The following is a 337-nucleotide window of genomic DNA, read 5'->3' as shown; positions in this document are numbered from 1 at the left end:
AGTTTCGGGTATCCGTGTGTAGGTGTGGGTGTATTTCACTTGCTCCAGTCAAGGAAGCATAAATAGATCTCCATTCTTTTGACATGATTTCTAAGAATAGAATAGAATAGAATAGAATAGAATAGAATAGAATAGAATGGCTAAGTGTGATTGGACACATAAGGAATTTGTCTTTGGTGTCTAGCTCTCAGTGTACATAAAAGAAAAGATACATTTGTCATGAATCATAAGGTACAATACTTACTGATAGTCAAATGGTACAAATAAGCAATCAAATCATACTATAAATATAAATCATATATTTATCAATATAAATCATAAGGATAATCATAATAGT

The sequence above is a fragment of the Natrix helvetica genome (genome assembly GCF_964273705.1).
Source record: "Natrix helvetica genome assembly, chromosome: 6".
NCBI classification, from domain to species: Eukaryota; Metazoa; Chordata; class Lepidosauria; order Squamata; family Natricidae; genus Natrix; species Natrix helvetica.
The sequence above is the reverse complement of the archived record's forward strand: the minus strand, read 5'-3'. Positions refer to the sequence as shown.